This window comes from Urocitellus parryii, chromosome 4 (assembly GCF_045843805.1).
Source record: "Urocitellus parryii isolate mUroPar1 chromosome 4, mUroPar1.hap1, whole genome shotgun sequence".
In the NCBI taxonomy this organism is placed as follows: Eukaryota; Metazoa; Chordata; class Mammalia; order Rodentia; family Sciuridae; genus Urocitellus; species Urocitellus parryii.
The window spans coordinates 61,637,704-61,657,410 of NC_135534.1; the positions used below are offsets into that span (position 1 = coordinate 61,637,704).

Below are 19,707 nucleotides of genomic sequence, written 5' to 3' on the forward strand. Positions count from 1 at the left end.
ATAGTGACTACATAATAATTATTATTGAGAAGAACAATGATTTCTCATTTTAGAGTAAGTGCACCACTTATTTGGAAAATACTCCTGCTATGCCTTCATAATCATCACTTAGATCTGTGATAACATATTGTCTTTAGATAGGTTACTTCACAGACACAATTCTTAGCCATCTGATCATGAAAAAGAGGGCCTTAAGGAAGAAACCACACATTTTAAGATAGACAACACTGTGTTTTATTCAGATATTGATCAAAAATGAAAATACTTCAATACAGAGGCTTCAAAAACTGAACGACTTAAGGAAATTGTTTCATATCCTCTTGTATGTAATCAGGTTCACCATGGGTGGGACAAGAAGATAGATGTTAGCCACAAATATGTGGACATGGGAAGCCACTTGGTGCCCAAACCTGTGGGTGAGAAAGGAGAAGAAGTCTGGGGTATAGAACACTAAGATGACACAGACAAAGGAGAAGGAGGACACACGTCCCAGGGTCTTGAGTCTGGCATCCTTGGATGGGAGGTAGAAAACAGTGTGGAGTATGAACACATAAAAACAAATGATCAGTGCTGGGCCCATCCCTCAACCACCAGACACCCACCAAAGCTCAGGCTCTGGCACAGGACCACCTCTTCAGGCAAGAGACCACTGCAGGAGCCAAATCCCAGTCCCCAATTCATCCACACTGACATATGCACAGGACCCAGGTGCAGGGTAGATCTGAGTTCACTACCCCCCCCCAATTTGAGAATCCAAGCCAAACTCATTTTCATCTTGAGACACTGCAGACATCGCCATAGCTTTCCCCATGCAGTAGCCCCTAACTTTTTGATGACAGGGCCTAGAAGCAACTGAATCTCAGAGAAGGCATCCCAAAGACAGTGTTAGGCCCACCCTTTCAAACTCATCTCTGTAAGACATTGCATCCATCTTGGGGCACCTCCACTATTATCTCAAGTTACCTCTGCTATTGCCGTGCCACCTTTAGTTGCAGGAGCATACATTGAGCAATATCAGCAGGGTCTGGAAGCCCAATATCAAGGGGAGGTACAGATAATCTGCATGAGTACTACAAGAATATAGGGTAGAAACTGTAATATCTCAGATCCACACTTCAAGAAAGAAAGACATATAGACAACATGAAAAAACAAGGGAGGAAAGTGCCACAAACAAACCAGGATACTATAGGAAAGTGAAGTAGATAAAATGTCAAGGAAGGAGTAGAGAATGTTCATAAATAAAATGATCTGTGATTTAAAGAATTACCTAAATGAGCAAATACAGGCAAGAATTGATCACTCAAACAAAGAGATAAGAGAGCAAATATAGGTAGCAAAAAGATTACTTCAAAAAATATATGGAGACACTGAAAAAAAAGTCAGAAATCCTTGAAATGAAGGAAACAATAAACTGAATAAAAACCTCAATAGAAAGCATAACCATCAGACTATTCACTTGGAAGAAAGAATGTCAGATAATGAAGACAAAGTATATAATCTGGAAAATAAAGTTGACCACACAGTGAAAATAGTAAGAAACCATGAACAGAACATCTAAGAATTATGGGACAACATTAAAAGACCAAGTCTAAGAGTTACTGGGATAGAGAAAGGCACAGAGTTTCAAACCAAAGGAATGCACAATCTCTTCAATGAGATAATACCAGAAAATTTCCCAAGCATGAAGAACAAATTGGGAAACCAAATACAAGAGGCTTACAGGACACCAAATGTAAAAAATAAAAACAACAAGGCACATTATAATGAAAATACCTAGCATACAGAATAAGGATAGAATCTTAAAAGCCACAAGAGAGAGGAATCACATCACGTATAAAGGGAGACCAACTTGTATCTCAGCAGATTTTTCAACCCAGACACTCAAAGCCAGGATATCATGGAACAACATTATAGAAAGCTCTGAAAGAAACTGGATGCTGGGCTGGGATTGTGGCTCAGCAGTAGAGCACTCACCTCACACATGCGAGACCCTGGGTTAGAGCCTCAGCACCACACACAAAAAAAATAAGTGAAATAAAGGTGTTGTGTCCAATCACAACTAAAAAATAAATATTTAAGACAAAAAAATTGATGCCAACCAAGAATCTTATGTCCAGCAAAATTAAGCTTTATATTTGATGATGAAATAAAAACCTTCCATGATAAACAAAAGTTAAAACAATTTACAACTAGAAAGCCTGCTTTCTATAGTCAGAACATCCTTGGCAAAATATTCCATGAAGAGGAAATAAAAAACAATGATGAAAATCAGCAGAGGGAGATATTACATTAAAGGAAAAACTAACCAGAGGAGAAACCAAGTCATATTAAACACCAAAAATAAACAAAAATGTCCGGGAATACAAATTATGTCTCAATAATAACCCTGAATATTAATGGCTTAAACTTACCCAACAAAAGACGTAGACTAGCAGATGGAATAAAAAAAAAGACTCAAATAATGTGTTGCCTCCAAGAGACTCATTTCATAGGAAAAGACATGCACAGACTAAAGGTGGAAGGTTGGGAAAAATCATACCACTCACATAAACTGCAAAAGCAAGTAGGGGTTTCCATTCTCATATCAAATAAAGTAGACTTCAAGCTAAAGTCAATCAAAAGGGATAAAGAAGGACACTACATATTTCTCAAGGGAACCATACACCAAGTCTTAACAAATATATATATATATAACAAATATATATATATATATATATATATATATATATATATATATATATATACACACATATACATACACATCCTCCAAACAATGGAGCATCTACATTCGTCAAACAAACTCTTCTCAAGTTCAAGAGTCAAATAGAGGAGAGAGAAAGAAGATGGCGGCGAAGGGACTGCATCACCCCAGGGCGCCGCGTCGCTAAGTGGGAGAATGATGATGCAAAACGGCTGAAGGATATCTTTGGGAAGTTCCAGTGAAATTGAGGTGCTCCAGAATCTAGTGGACAGATTTCCATCGTGCGAAGTTGGGCTCTGAGAGCTCCATTTCCCCGCACGGAGGGTCGCATAGCCTGACAGGCGATCGCCCGGAGGCTGGAGTCTGTGGCGCGCGCCGGGGAGCGGCAGGGTGCCGGAGCGGGGGAACAGCGATACGGATCCAGGGGGGCTCCCGCCAGTGGTACATCGGAGCCCCTAGTGCTGAGTTCCAGCTTTGAAACAGAGGAGAGAAGCGGCCCAGTTTGGTTCCAGACACCGGTCGGACCACAGTGGAGAACAGCAGCCGCCATTTCGGAGAGATGATGTAATCATCCCCGTGTTCTACTGATCTCAGCCCATTCAACTACGAACAGGTGATATCAGGCTGGTATTTGCCTGCGTCTAGCAGACAGATTTCTTGCTCAGGCTCGGGGCGGGGGTTCTTGTGGAGAATACTCCTAGAGGCTCGTGCCTGGCAAGGCGTGCGCCGGGCACTGAGCAGCTGGATTCTGGTCCCCGGGGCTAACCTGGCCCAGGTCTGAGGAAACTGCGGAGACTGCCGGCGGAGGCCAGCTCCAAGTGGAGCGTGCGCTGAGCTTGGGGCGACTGGGTTCTAACTCCTGGAACAGTTTTGGCCTGGGGCTGGGGAACCCGTGGGGGTCGCTCCCTGGAGCCAGCTCCCAGCAGAGAGTGTATCAGATCGGAGAGGTGGGGTTCCGGCTACCTAAGCTGCTTTGGCCCAAGGCTAGGGAACCTGCGGTGACTGCTTCTCAATCAGGGTCCGGCGGGGTGTTGTAGGGGCAGATTGGAGCTTCCTCCTGCGCCCAGACCAGGCCAAGTGACCCGCCGGCATGGTACCATGACACCCCAAACGCAGCTGGGGCTGAAGAGAGCAGCCGCCCACGCCTAGAATAGGACCAGCGATTCCGCGGCGCAGTAGCCAAGTAACCTCATTTGGAGTAGGGGCTGTGCGGAGCTGCCATCCGAGCAAGCAGGGCAGGCAGACCTGCCGCCAACTGGCAAGACAGGCCAGGTAGCTTGCCACCGTGGTGGACACGTAAAACCGAGGCAGTCGCGTCACACTGGTTGGAGTGGGGGTGGAGCAGGGTCGCCGCCCGGGTCCGGAGGGGGCTCAGCGACCCATTGGAGAGGTAGTCAGGTACCCCCATTGGGAGTGGGGGCTGTGCAGAACTGCGACCCACCGGCCTAGAGGTCTGCCAGCGCGGTAGACTCGTCACACCAATTGGAGTGGGGGCCCAGCTGAGCCGCCACCCACATCCAGATCAGGACCAACGATCCCAGGGCGCGGTAGTTACGTTACCACAATTGGAGTGGGGGCAGAGCAAAGCCACCACCAGTGCCCGCAGCGGGGGCAGACCTGCGACCGATCAGCGGGGTAGACAGACCACCATAATTAGAGGAGGAGCACAGCCAATACCCTCCCAGCAAGGGAGACTTCCCAACTATACAAGAGCAACATAAATAAATAGGGGGTAAATTTCAAAAACACAACAGTGGCACCAAGCAGAAAGAAACGCCAGCAGTATGAAAAGACAAGGAAAGAAAGGACCACAAGTAATGCAGGTCAACTCAACTTTAGAAGAGGTAATAGCTGCAACAGATGGAATGTCAGATAAAGACATCAGGATTTATATGCTTCAGATGATCTGGAGTCTCAAGGAAGACATGAGACAGCAAAATCAGACAATGAAAGATCACATTGACAAACAAATCCAGGAAGTAAAAGATCAATTTCACAGGGAGATAGAGGTAATAAAAAACAAACAAATAGAAATTCTAGAAATGCAGGAATCTATAAACCAACTTAAAAACTCAATTGAGAATACTACCAGCAGAGTAGATCACTTAGAAGAGAGAACATCAGACAATGAAGACAAAGTATTTCAACTGGAAAAGAACATAGACAGCTCAGCAAGTCTGCTAAGAAACCATGAGCAGAATATCCAAGAATTATGGGATAATATCAAAAGACCAAATTTAAGAGTCATTGGGATACAGGAAGGCACAGAGCTCCAAACCAAAGGAATAAAAAGTCTATTCAGTGAAATAATACGAGAAAACTTCCCAGACTTGAAGAATGAGACAGAATCCCAAATCCTAGAAGCCTACAGGACGCCGAATGTGCAAAATCATAAGAGATCCACACCTAGACACATTATAATGAAAATGTCCAACATACAGAATAAGGAGAGAATTTTAAAAGCTGCAAGAGAAAGAAAGCAGATTACATTTAGGGGTAAACCAATCAGGATAACAGCTGATCTCTCAACACAGACTCTGAAAGCTAGAAGATCCTGGAATAACATATTTCAAACACTGAAAGAAAATGGGCTCCAACCAAGAATCATGTATCCGGCGAAATTAAGCTTCAGATTAGAAGATGAAATTAAAACCTTCCACGATAAACAAAAGTTAAAAGAATTCGCAGCTAGAAAACCATCTCTTCAAAAAATCCTTGGCAAAACATTACAGGAAGAGGAAATGGAAAATAACATTGAAAACCAACAATGGGAGATAGGACAGTAAAGGGGGGAAAGTAGTCAAAGAGGATAACAAATCAGGGTTAGTAACATCAATAAACAAATTATGGCTGGAAGAACAAACCATATCTCAATAATAACCCTAAATGTTAATGGCTTAAACTCACCAATTAAGAGACACAGGCTAGTTGAATGGATCACAAAACAAGACCCAACAATATGCTGCCTGCAGGAGACGCATTTGATAGGAAAAGATATACATAGACTGAAGGTGAAAGGTTGGGAAAAATCATATCACTCATATGGACTGCGGAAACAAGCAGGAGTGTCCATACTCATATCAAATAAAATAGATTTCAAGCCAAAGTTAATCAAAAGGGATAAAGAGGGACACTACATACTGCTCAAGGGAACCATACACCAACAAGACATAACAATCATAAATATATATGCCCCAAACAACGGGGCTGCTATGTTCATCAAGCAAACTCTTCTCAAGTTCAAGAGTCTAATAGACCACCATACAATAATCATGGGAGACTTCAACACACCTCTCTCACCACTGGACAGATCTTCCAAACAAAAGTTAAATAAGGAAACTATAGATCTCAATAACACAATTAACAACCTAGACTTAATTGACATATATAGACTATACCACCCAACATCAAGTAGCTACACTTTTTTCTCAGCAGCACATGGAACCTTCTCAAAAATAGACCATATACTATGTCACAGGGCAACTCTTAGACAATACAAAGGGGTAGAGATAATACCATGCATCTTATCTGATCATAATGGAATGAAACTGAAAATCAATGATAAAAGAAGAAAGGAAAAATCAAGCATCACCTGGAGAATGAACAATAGGTTGCTGAGTGATCAATGGGTTTTAGAAGACATCAAGGAGGAAATTAAAAAATTCCTAGAGTTAAATGAAAACACAGACACAACATATCGGAATCTATGGGACACATTGAAAGCAGTTCTAAGAGGAAAATTCATTGCTTGGAGTTCATTCCTCAAAAAAAGAAAAAACCAACAAATAAATGATCTCATACTTCATCTCAAAATCCTAGAAAAAGAAGAGCAAAACAACAGCAAAAGAAGTAGAAGGCAAGAAATAATTAAAATCAGAGCTGAAATTAATGAAATTGAAACAAAAGAAACAATTGAAAAAATTGACAAAACTAAAAGCTGGTTCTTTGAAAAAATAAATAAAATTGACAGACCCTTAGCCATGCTAACGAAGAGAAGAAGAGAGAGAACCCAAATTACTAGCATACGGGATGAAAAAGGCAATATCACAACAGACACTTCAGAAATACAGAAGATAATCAGAAATTACTTTGAATCCTTATACTCCAATAAAATAGAAGATAATGAAGGCATAGATAAATTCCTTGAGTCCTATGATCTGCCCAGATTGAGCCAGGAGGATATAGACAACCTAAACAGACTAATAACAATAGAGGAAATAGAAGAAACCATCAAAAGACTAACAACTAAGAAAAGCCCAGGACCGGACGGGTATACAGCAGAGTTTTACAAAACCTTTAAAGAGGAACTAACACCAATACTTTTCAAGCTATTTCAGGAAATAGAAAAAGAGGGAGAACTTCCAAATTCATTCTACGAGGCCAACATCACCCTGATTCCGAAACCAGACAAAGACACTTCAAAGAAAGAAAACTACAGACCAATATCTCTAATGAACCTTGACGCAAAAATCCTCAATAAAATTCTGGCGAATCGGATTCAAATACATATCAAAAAAATTATACACCATGATCAAGTAGGATTCATCCCTGGGATGCAAGGCTGGTTCAATATACGGAAATCAATAAATGTTATTCACCACATCAATAGACTTAAAAATAAAAACCATATGATCATCTCGATAGATGCAGAAAAAGCATTCGACAAAGTACAGCATCCCTTTATGTTCAAAACACTAGAAAAATTAGGGATAACAGGATCATACCTCAACATTGTAAAAGCAATCTATGATAAGCCACAGGCCAGCATCATTCTGAATGGAGAAAAATTGAAGGCATTCCCTCTAAGATCTGGTACAAGACAGGGATGCCCTCTCTCACCACTTCTGTTCAACATAGTCCTCGAAACACTGGCCAGAGCAATTAGGCAGACGAAAGAAATTAAAGGCATAAAAATAGGAAAAGAAGAACTTAAATTATCACTATTTGCAGATGATATGATTCTATACCTAGCAGACCCAAAAGGGTCTACAAAGAAGCTATTAGAGCTAATAAATGAATTCAGCAAAGTGGCCGGATATAAGATCAACAAGCATAAATCAAAGGCATTCCTGTATATCAGCGACAAATCCTCTGAAACGGAAATGAGGAAAACTACTCCGTTCACAATATCCCCCCCAAAAATAAAATACTTGGGAATCAACCTAACAAAAGAGGTGAAAGATTTATACAATGAAAATTACAGAACACTAAAGAAAGATATAGAAGAAGACCTTAGAAGATGGAAAAATATACCCTGCTCATGGATAGGCAGAACCAACATCATCAAAATGGCGATATTACCAAAAGTTCTCTATAAGTTCAATGCAATGCCAATCAAAATCCCAACAGCATTTCTTGTAGAAATAGATAAAAGAATCATGAAATTCATATGGAATAATAAAAGACCCAGAATAGCAAAAACAATGCTAAGCAGGAAGTGTGAATCAGGCGGTATAGCGATACCAGACTTCAAACTATACTACAGAGCAATAGTTACAAAAACAGCATGGTACTGGTACCAAAACAGGCGGGTGGACCAATGGTACAGAATAGAGGACACAGTAACCAATCCACAAAACTACAACTATCTTATATTTGATAAAGGGGCTAAAAGCATGCAATGGAGGAAGGATAGCATCTTCAACAAATGGTGCTGGGAAAACTGGAAATCCATTTGCATCAAAAAGAAGCTGAATTCCTATCTCTCGCCATGCACAAAAGTTAACTCAAAATGGATCAAGGAGCTTGATATTAAATCAGAGACACGGCATCTGATAGGAAAAAAAGTTGGTTATGATCTACATACTGTGGGATCGGGCCCCAAATTCCTCAATAGGACACCCATAGCGCAAGAGTTAACAACTAGAATCAACAAATGGGACTTACTCAAACTAAAAAGTTTCTTCTCAGCAAAAGAAACAATAAGAGAGATAAACAGGGAGCCTACATCCTGGGAACAAATCTTTACTCCACACACTTCAGATAGAGCCCTAATAACCAGAATATACAAAGAACTCAAAAAATTAGACAATAAGATTACAAATAACCCAATCAATAAATGGGCCAAGGACCTGAACAGACACTTCTCAGAGGAGGACATGCAATCAATCAATAAGTACATGAAAAAATGCTCACCATCTCTAGCAGTCAGAGAAATGCAAATCAAAACTACCCTAAGATACCATCTCACTCCAGTAAGATTGGCAGCCATTAGGAAGTCAAACAACAATAAGTGCTGGAGAGGATGCGGGGAAAAGGGCACTCTTGTTCATTGCTGGTGGGACTGCAAAATGGTGCAGCCAATTTGGAAAGCAGTATGGAAATTTCTTGGAAAGCTGGGAATGGAACCACCATTTGACCCAGCTATTCCCCTTCTCGGTCTATTCCCTAAAGACCTAATAAGAGCATGCTACAGGGACACTGCTACATCAATGTTCATAGCAGCACAATTCACGATAGCAAGATTGTGGAATCAGCCTAGATGCCCTTCAATAGATGAATGGATAAAAAAATGTGGCATTTATACACAATGGAGTATTACTCTGCATTAAAAAATGACAAAATCATAGAATTTGGAGGGAAATGGATGGCATTAGAGCAGATTATGCTAAGTGAAGCTAGCCAATCTTTAAAAAACAAATACCAAATGACCCCTTTGATATAAGGGGAGTAAACAAGGACAGGGTAGGGACGAAGAGCTTGAGAAGAAGATTTACATTAAACAGGGATGAGAGGTGGGAGGGAAAGGGAGTGAGAAGGGAAATCGCATGGAAATGGAAGGCGATCCTCAGGATTATACATAAGGACATATAAGAGGAAAGGAGGGGTAAGACAAGATAATACAAATCGAAGAAATGATTTACAGTAGAAGGGGTAGAGAGAGAAAAGGGGAGGGGAGGGGAGGGGAGGGGAGGGGGGATAGTAGAGAATAGGACAGACAGCAGAATACATCAGACACTAGAAAGGCAATTTGTCAATCAATGGAAGTGTAACTGATGTGATTCAGCAATCTGTATACGGGGTATAATTGGGAGTTCATAACCCACTTGAATCAAATTGTGAAATATGATGTATTAAGAACTATGTAATGTTTTGAACGACCAACAATAAAAAAAAAAAAGAGTCAAATAGACCACAACACAATAATTTTGGGTGACTTTAACACACCTCTTTCATCAGTAGGTAGATCTTCCAAACAACAGCTGAACAAAGAAACTGTAGAATTCAATAACACAATCAATAACTTAGACTTAACTAACATATTTAGAATATTTCATTCTCAATAAGAGAATATGCTTTCTTCTCAGCAGCCTATGGATTCTTCTCTAAAATAGACAGAATATTATGCCACAAAACATAAATATAAAAAAGTAGAGATATGATATTCTATCATATTAACATGGAATGAAATTAGAAATTAGCAATAAAATAAGAAATAAAACTACTCCAACACCTGAAGACTAAATAAAATGCTACTGAATAAACAATGGGTTGCAGAAGACATTAAAGAGGAAATTTAAAAATTTTAGAGGTGAATGAGAATACAGATAAAGCATATCAAAATCTCTGGGACACTATGAAGGCAGTTCTAAGAGGAAAGTTCATGGCATGGAGTTCATTCCTTAAAAGAAAAAAAAAGTTAACAAACAAATGACTTAACATTACATCTCAAAGCCCTAGGGAAAAAAAAAGAACAAATCAACACCAAAAGCAGTAGAAGACAGGTAATAATTAAAATCAGAGATGAAATTGAAACAAAAGACACAAAATTGAAAAAAATTGACAGAACAAAAAGTTGGTTCTTTGAAAAAATAAATAAAATTGACAGACCCTTAGCCATGCTAATGAAGAGTAGAAAAGAGAAAACTCAAATTACTAACATATGTGATGAAAAAGGAAATATCACCACAGACACTACAGAAATACAGAAGATAATTAGAAATTATTTTGAAAACTTGTACTCCAATAAAATAGAAAATATTGAAGGCATTGACAAATTTATAAAGTCATATGATTTGCCCCAATTGAATCAAGATGATATGCCCAATTTAAACAGATCAATTTCAAGCAATGAAATAGAAGACACTATCAGCAGCCTACCAACAAAGAAAAGCCCAGTACCAGATGGATACACAGCTGAGTTCTACAAGACCTTTAAAGTGAACTAATACTAATACTCTTCAATTAATTTCAGGAAATAGAAAAAGAGGGAAGTGCTCTCTTTCTATGAGGCCAATATCACCCTGATTGCAAAACCAGGCAAAGACACATCAAAGAAAGAAAACTTCAAACCAATATCTCTAATGAACATAGATGCAAAACTTCTCAATAAATTTCTGGCAAATTGAATACAAAAACATATGAAAAAAAATTGTAAACCATTATCAAGTTGGGTTCATTCCAGGGATGCAAGGTTGGTTCAACATACAGAAATCAATAAATGTAATTCAACACATCAATAGACTTAAAGATAAGAATCATATGATCATCTCAATAGATGCAGAAATAGCATTCAACTAAATACAGCACCCTATTATGTCCAAAACACTAGAAAAACTAGGGATAGCAGGAGCTTATCTCAACATTGTCAAAGCTATCTATGCGAAGCCCCAGGCCAACATCATTCTAAATGGAGAAAAATTGAAAGCATTCCCTCTACCTTGCTATTGAATCTGCAGAATTAATATTATCAAAATTACCATAATACCAAAGGCACTATACAGACTTAATACAATTCTAATCAAAATACCAATGACATTCCTCCTAGAAATAGAAAAGGCAGTCATGAAATTCATTTGGAAAAATGAGTTCCAGAATAACTAAAATAATCCTTAGCAAGAATAGGGAAGCAGGTGTCATCACTCTACCAGACCTGAAACTACACTACAGAACAACAGTAACATAAACAGCATAGTATTAGCACCAAAATGGTCTTGTAGAGCAATGGTACAGAAGAGAGGATATAGAGTCTAACCCACATAATTACAGTTCTCTTATATTTGACAAAGGTGCCAAAAACCTACATTGGAGAAAAGATAGCCTCTTCAACAAATGGTGCTGGAAAATTGGAAATTCAGATGCAACAAAATTAAATTAAACCCCTATTTCTCTCCATGCAAAAACTCAACTCAAAATGGACCAAGGACTGAGGAATTAAACCAAAGAATCTGCGTCCAATAGAAGAAAAATAGGCCCAAATCTCCATCATGTTGGATTTGGCCCCAACTCCCTTAATAAGACTCCTATAGCACAAGAATTGATACGAAGAATCAATAAATGGAATGGATTCAAACTAAATAGCTTCTTCTCAGCAAAATAAACAATCAGTGAGGTGAATAGAGAGCTTACTAATTGTGAACAAATTCTTCTGCATGTATGTCAGATGGAGCACTAATCTCTAGAATATATAAAGAACTAAAAAAAATCTTAACACCTAAAAAACAAATAACCCAATTAATAAATGGGACAAGGACCTGAACAGACACTTCTCAGAAGAGAATATACAATTAATCAACAAACATATAAAAATGTTCATCATTTCTAGCAATTAGAGAAATGCAAATCCAAACTACTCCAAGATTTCATCTCCAGTCAAAATGGCAGCTATTAAGAATACAAACAACAATAAGTGTTGGTGAGGATGTAAGGAAAAAGGCACACTCATACATTGCTGGTGGGACTGCAAATTGGCACAGTCAATATGGAAAGCAGTATGGAGATTCCTTGGAAATCTGGGAATGGAACCACCATTTGACCCAGCTATCCCCCTCCTTTGTCTATATCCAAAGGACTTAAAAACAGCATACTATAGGGACACAGCCACATCAATGTTTATAGCAGCACAATTCACAGTAACTAAACTGTGAAGCCAACCTATACGTCCTTCAATGAATGAATGGATAAAAAAGTGGCATATATACACAATGGAATTTTACTCAGCAATAAAAGAGAATAAAATCATGGCATTTGCAGGTAAATGGATGGCATTGGAGAAGATAATGCTAAGTGAAGTTAGCCAATCCCCCCAAGAAAACAAATGCCAAAAATTTTTTCTGATATAAGGAGGCTGACTCATAGTGGGGTAGGGAGGGGGAGCATAGGAGTAATAGATGAATTCTAAATAGGGAAGAGGGGTGGGAGGGAAGACAAGGGGGCAGGGGATTAGCAAGGATGGTGGAATGTGGTAGACATCATTATCCAAAGTACATGTATGAAGACATGAATTGGTGTGAACATACTTTATATACAAACAGAGGTATGAAAAATTGTTCTATATGTGTAATAAGAATTGTGATGCATTCCACTGTCATGTATTTAAAAAATAAAAACAATTTTTAAAAAAGGTGAAGGCCCCATTTTACTACATGAAGACTGCTGTTTCTCTATAATTTCTTGGGGTAGGATAACAAATTCTCTTGTTATTTAAGCCAACTTGAAACAAAGTGTCTCCCAAATAGCAAAAACATCCTGCTAAATACTGGTATAATCAAACACCATATTTACAAATCCCAAACCATTAGCAATCACTGTTTAATCAAACCCATGTTTTCTCTCAGCCCTGACTCCAAAACTTATTGTAATACAACATTTATATTAACTTTCATTGAGTTGTACTGCTGAATATTTCCCTTCTATGACATTCATTCATGTTAAAGATTTATTAATGAGGTACTGAGCATTTATTCTCTCTTAGGCATTGTTAGGCCCTAGTTTGGTGAGATAAATATGTCATGGCCCTTACAGAATTGAAAGAATGGGAAGACAGAAAGGCATATAAATCAATACATTGCCATAATATATGATGGTACTATAAGTTTTAAACTGTGTGTGTGTGCACACGTGCTCTGAGAATAAAGAGAATTGAATCTAAAAAAAAATGTGGGACACACACACACACACACACACACTGGGATATTATTCAGCATTAAAAGAGAATAAAATCATAACATTTGCAGGTAAAAGGGTGAAGCTGGAGAATATAATGCTAAGTGAAATTAGCCAATCCCAGGAAACAAATGCCAAATAATTGTTCTGATTTAAGGATGCTGATACATAATATGCTGTGGGGGGTGGGATGGGAAGATTAAATGAACTCTAGATAGGGCAAAGGGGAAAAAGGAAGGGAGGGGGCATAAGGGTAGGAAACTTGGTGGAATGTGATGGTCATCATTATTCTAAGTTCATGTGAAAAGACATGAACAAAGTTACTCTACTTTGTTTACAACCAGAGATATGACAAATTGTGCTCTATATGTGTAATATGAATTGTAATGCATTCTATTGTCGTATATAACAAATCAAAATAAAATAAAAAAAGAACAAATGATCAGTACAAAGTCCACTCCTCCAGTAAGGAAGGCAACAATGAGGCTGTAGGCTCTGCGGATTCATGCTCAGCACAGGCAATCTTGATGAGGGTCAGGAACTCACAGTAGGTGTGGAAAATTATGTTGGTTCTGCAGTAGGGAAGCCAACATAGCAGGGAAGGGTGAGAAATGAGAAGTACTGTGCTCCAGAGTGCAATAGCTAGATCTATTTTTACACTGTGTGTCAGAATAGCTGAGTGTCTCAGTGGATTACCAATGTGTTACATAATGGTCAAAAACCATGGCCAGGAGGAAGCTAGACTCCACAATAGAGCAAAAATGAATCAGGAATACTTGAGTGAGGCAGGCTTCAAAGCAAATCATGGAAGAAGTTTGGGGATAACTATAGTGCACACAACAAGGTCAGCGGCAGCCAACATGAAGAGGAAGAAGTACATTGGCTCACGGAGGCTGGGATCTGACTTGATGATAAAGAGTTTCCCAGGAGGGTCAAAGGGTAGACCACACAATGGAGATCCAAATGTGAGCAACCTCCAACCCAGAGAATGAAGGCTGATGGATGGACATCAGTCCAATTGTATGCTGACATCACAAGGGTCAGTTATTCCAGTTTACTCTTCATGGATGTTTTCTCTAAACTGACAAAATAATAATTTGTATATTTTACAGACTGACAAAGAAAGCCACATTGTAAGAAACTGTGTGGGTCATTGAGTAATTACCATACCTTTGAAGTTTTAGATAGAAATTTTTTCATTATCTACAGAGTCAGGTGGTGTATGTGTATGTGTGTGTGTGTATGTGTGTGTACACTGAGATCTTCAAGAAGTATTTCATTTTTCTAAGATATATTGAATACTGTGAATCTTCTAAAGCAGGCATGGAATGATTTTAATAATTCTACCAATATATTGACATTGATTTATGAATTTTAATTTGTAATATGAGTGATGTATGGATAATAAATGAGGAAAAATAAATGTAAAAATTCAGAGTTAAATATGTCACAATCCTATCATGTGGCTAACAATTGAGAATTAAAGAATGTTTTAAAGTTTGTATTTGGAGGAGTAAGAAATAGGACAGTATAAGTGTGAGACAGAAGGAAAGTTTTAAATAGAGAAATATTTTTTTTTAAAAGGATCTAGCATATGCCTCGACCAGCACAGGCAAACTAGCAGGTTATGGTGAGAGGTGATGGGAGATTAGAAAAATAAAGACTCATTTATGCAGATTGTTGAAGATAACAGCGATATTGGGTGGCATGCTGCTTTCTGATGGAGAAGTAGGTCTAAAGAATTACTCCAGAAATCTTTATTATATATGTCTCATTTAATAAGATTAAAGGCTATGCAAGCATTATTCTTTGTATTCATGAAAGTTATAGAGTTAGCAACATTATGCAGTTTATTCCTTAGTTACTTCCTTCAGTTGCAATGTGCAATGTTAGGAGCTTTGTGTAGCTCTCAACAAAGTCCATTGTTCAAAGTTACTATTATGCCAGCAGGTTCAGGAGCAGCAAAGCTGGGGAAACATTGTGGTTATCTAGCAAAAGAGTTTCTTTATTCCCAGGAGCTGTGTGCTTGAGATCAAGGTCCAGGATGATAAGACTCTAGCACAGAGCCTCCTTATTGAGGGCATTACCGTAGCAACTAGGCTTCCTGCACCTCTGCACAGAAACTTTCCCAGACACCAAGCAGGCCACAGCCATGAAGTCATCAGGGACCCCGATTTTAGACACTGCTTTCCCAATCTCTGTTACTGCTCTCCACAGTCATGGTAGTTTATACATATGCCAAGCAACAACGATCAGCTTTGATATAATGCTGAAAAACCAGAATATAGCAGATGTGTCATTTATGGAATGATCACAAGGAGTTTTACTCACACCTGCATGAGACTCATTAAGATGAAAACAGGAGGTTGCCACAGTGTGTTAGGAAATGAACAAATCATTGTACTTTCATGACTCTCTTCAGGCCACACAGCTGTGTGTTATTTCTCTTCACCTTAGCAGAATATCACTGAAACAACTTGATTATAACCTGAAATCTGAGGTTTCATGACTTACTTTTATTTCTGTAATTAGTACAAACAAAACAACAACAACAAACAACAACAACAGAAAAACTTGCTCTTGGGTAAGTTCATTCCCCATGCATTTTCTCTAAGCCTCAGTTTATGATTTTCCCTTTCTTCTTCACACTTCTGCATTTTGGAACCCCCGCCTATAACATCATACTGCAATTGATTTATTGCGCTTGTTCCTTTTCTCATAAATGATTGTTAGAACAGCATTCTGAAAACCACAGAAGTCCCTTAGTAGACATTATTTTCTTATTTTCCTTTTTAGAAATGTGATTGTCACTGTGGCAGAAACTCTTTTTATGTTATTAGAGATATTCACAGTTATGGAATACTAGTGATTGTAAAATGCAACCCTTCAGCCAGTCTTCAAAAAGTTCCTACCAAAGCTTCTGCTTGCTTTCACTTTTTGAACTTCAAACTCTGTAGGAATAGATATTCTCTTTTCCCCAAAATCACAGCTGTATATCGAATCAAGGGCACTTTGGAAAGCCTGGAAATGCCATTTCTGACCCAGGGTATATATTGGACAGAACAAGAATGAAGGAAACCAGATTATTGGAAAGTTATTTACTAAGACAATATCTAAAATCCAATAGTAATTTCACAATTCAAATTATTAATAGTAGCCATCCTTCATAAAAGTAATAGTTAAATTAAAAAATTTGCGACACATTTAGATTATGGTTTACTCAGTATCCTGAAAACCAAAAGGCATATTGCTATGGATGGATATCAAAGATTTTCAAATAGAATGTATATTGATGTGATATTTTCCACTATTATTTGGAATATACATAAAAACATATATGCATGGATATAATGTAAATCCACATAAGCTGAAATTTTTAGACAAAGAAAGAAACCTAAATGAATGCATACCCAACTTAGGAGTAGTCTCAAATGTGTGATGAATAAAATGGAGCACAGACAGAGTATGATTTACCTTTGTCACTATGGTGTGCTTTTTTTTAAAAGAATTTAACTTTTCTGTTATTTATTTGTTTTTATATGGTCCTGAGAATTGAACCTAGGGCCTCACCTGTGCTAGACAAGCACTTTAGCCCTAAACTACAACCAGCCCAAGCATGGTGTGCTTTTTTTAATAGTCACAATGTATTCAACATATTTATGGTCCCCTCTAGTGTTTAAGGTAATAAAATAAATAATTCAAAGCTGAAATTATATTAATTGCATAAAAATAAAAACTAGGGACATAAAAATAAGATGTGTTCTCTCCAACGTCTTGTATTACTGATTTTTATAACCATTGAAATACATTTCTCCACACCTATCTCCAATGGAAACGGATAACTCTCTCCACCAATTATAGCAATCCTGCTGTGTCATTCTTCAATGTGTTTTTTTTTTCAGAGATAAAAACCATTTAATAGATTTGTCTAGAGGTGAAGTCTCTATTCACATATCAACTGCTCTAAGATTATTTTTCTAGACATTTGAACAATCACAACTTCCTTTTTGTCCCTATGGTATGAACACTTGACACTTAATCATATTTTTTTCATATTGCATTTTAAATTTTATCATGTCTTTCTTTTTATTATATTGCAGATTATTACTAGATAGAAATTGTATTTTTCTATATATTTTCTTTGCACTCTATTGAGTTAATGCAGAATAAAAGGGGGAAGGTGAGGTGGTATTTTTATCTTTTTCTGGAAAGTAATTTCAGTATAATTTTAAGATAAGCAATAATAAATCACTATAAATTTATCAATATTAACATAGTATAGTCAATAAAAATCCTCAAACCCTGTGCTGTACTAACAATCTCCTGATTATAATATTAAATATTGAGACATATCCAGGGATAAATTTCAAGCAATATTAAATCTAGTCAACATATATTTGTTTCTGACTACATGATAAGGAAATTGAGAGGGAATGTAAGAAAAAAAAAAGCATATGATACTTTTGGAGAAGAATAAATGAATGATTTATAATGACTTTTGGGGAAATCCTGTGGCCCATATCCATCTCTTCACGGAATAAAATAATACAAAATAACATTAATTGAGCATCTATTAGATACTATGTTAGTTGTACTGTTGACTTTTTCCCATTTTGTCCTCAAGGGTGTTTTATGGTACATGATACTATTATGACATAGAAAAGTAGCTGAGACTGACCAATTGGTTTCCTAGAGCTATTCTACTGTCATTTGAACTTCAGGTATTATAAAGTTTTTATCCTTCCATTAAATACTCAAATATATGTACCCCATAAGTCTTTATAAATGGAAAATGGCATGATGCATTTCTGACTACTTTGAGTAGGATGAAGCATTGCTGAAAATGCATAGATTTCAAAGATTTTCTCAGCATATCTTCTGATACATATCCTCCCAATCATTTCATTAATCATTCTTACACTGATGTACTGAATTACACAGTAAAACCCACATACACATGTATTTTTAAAGAAAGTTACAGCCCAGTCCCAAGATATAAAAGAGTAGAGATGGCATTGATTCACAACAGGTGCAGCCTGTTCGGGGTGGCCCCAAACCAATGGCATCTGTTCTCCCTAGAAATATTACACACATCACTTTTTCAGTGCATGCCTATTCTCAGTAGAGCCCTGGAAACTACCTATTGTCCAACTAGTTTGGGATGTAGTGAGATTAACTGTTACCTTAGTAGGGCTCTGTGTGGATCAAAAAGAGCAACCACCTGGCTTGAGCACATCTTGTGTTCTCTCTTTCTGAACGAGCTCAGTCATAAATACAGTTTCCAGGTTCCTAACTCCCATGAACAGGGAGGTGGATGGCTTCCACACTGTGTCAGGGAAAGAAGCCATTGGGAGTTGCATATTTGAGTTCAGAATGCAGCTTCTATATGTTTCAAGTCAACATCTAGAGAATGGATAATCTAAGAAGTGGGAGGGAGGGAGTCTTCACCATCTGTCTAGGAAGCCTTTATCTCAGCATCTCAGCAGGATAGCAGAAAATCAGCATTATTGATTTTGATATTTAAGTATAAAATAAGAAAATTCTGACTCAAAGTTTTGTTTAAAATGTCTTTTTATTTTTAATAAGAAAGTATAAAATATACATAGGCTATACAATCTGGCTATCAGGGATAATTTTATTTCATAGCTTTCTGTTTATGTAATTTTGAATATTTACATCACATTAGATTTCAAAAATTTATACCATACTCCAATTTGTGTGTTGTAATATTAACCATATTGATTTCATAAACAATCAGAATAAATCTCATATAAAATAATTTGATTAAAGTAAATAAGCAAAATTATGAGAATTAAATTTTATCTAAACATTAATATGGAAAATTTGACCCCAATTTTGTTAATTGTAAAACTTGAGATTTTGTCATTTTATATTGATCATTTTTATTCTTCATGTACATCTTAAGCATGTGTTTAATATAAATTACATATATATTATTGAGACTGAGAATTGAAAATTTGTCTAGTCCTTAAAATGCACTTGAAACTCTAAGTAAACTTTGATGGCCAAAGTAATTTTCAACATACAAATATCTGTCAAACTTTCAATTGCTGACATGGATGGTCCAAGCTGAAGTTGACCAAGGATCTGAGATCTAGTT

The 19,707-nt window shown here is 37.6% G+C and overlaps 1 pseudogene; it reads right to left on the bottom strand.

The window, feature by feature from the left end:
* Positions 1–310: 310 nt before the first annotated feature.
* On the bottom strand, positions 311–14,651 carry LOC113191236 (olfactory receptor 52E2-like; annotated as a pseudogene).
* Positions 14,652–19,707: the final 5,056 nt, after the last annotated feature.